We start from the raw sequence: 763 nt of genomic DNA, 5'->3' as shown, positions 1-763 counted from the left end.
CAAATGAATGTGATAATTTAATTTGTCTAATTTTACTTTATTGTTCTTTACGAGTAAAATCATTATCCTTTGAAACAAACAAACAAACAAAGATTGTTTTTTAACTGTAAGTTTACGTGGCATGTGTGGTGCGCTTGGTTGACGTATGTTGATAGGTCTTGGGCTATCCTGGGAACTGTCAAAGGATTGTTTGAGAGTTGGATTGGAGTATTTGGTCGTAACTCGGAGCATAAGAAGTGGCTGATAGGTTTCTTTGCAATTATGTGGAACATTTGGTTGGAATGGAATAACAGAATTTTCCAAAATAAAATTCAGAGACAGATATTGATGGAATTATAAACATGTTGTTTTTGAGTTAAAAAGAATGGTGTGTTGATTCGTTTAGTTATTGATGGTTATGTTCGGAGATGACAACGGATTATATTTCTTTTACTATATTTATTGTCTTGTGCTGTTTAGATGAGCCTTATACTCTCCTACTCCACTTTCTTTCTTTCTGTGTTGAGCTTGTTTTGTTCAAAAAAAACCCTCAATCTTAAGTATCATAACATCCGCATACTACCTACTCATCGAATACAATACCAAAGAGTTCTTTTCCAATACTTGACCCATTCATCAAGGTTCAAACCCAAATGTAACATACTAAGACAGTGAGACTTACAAATTACAATCATAATATTGGTAAAATAATATGAATATCCAACCTATCGGAGTTGCAAATTGCACTACAATCTTATCCCATTCACTTTTAATTTTTCAAATA

Source organism: Arachis ipaensis, chromosome B09, assembly GCF_000816755.2.
Source record: "Arachis ipaensis cultivar K30076 chromosome B09, Araip1.1, whole genome shotgun sequence".
Taxonomy (NCBI): domain Eukaryota; kingdom Viridiplantae; phylum Streptophyta; class Magnoliopsida; order Fabales; family Fabaceae; genus Arachis; species Arachis ipaensis.
The sequence above is the reverse complement of the archived record's forward strand: the minus strand, read 5'-3'. Positions refer to the sequence as shown.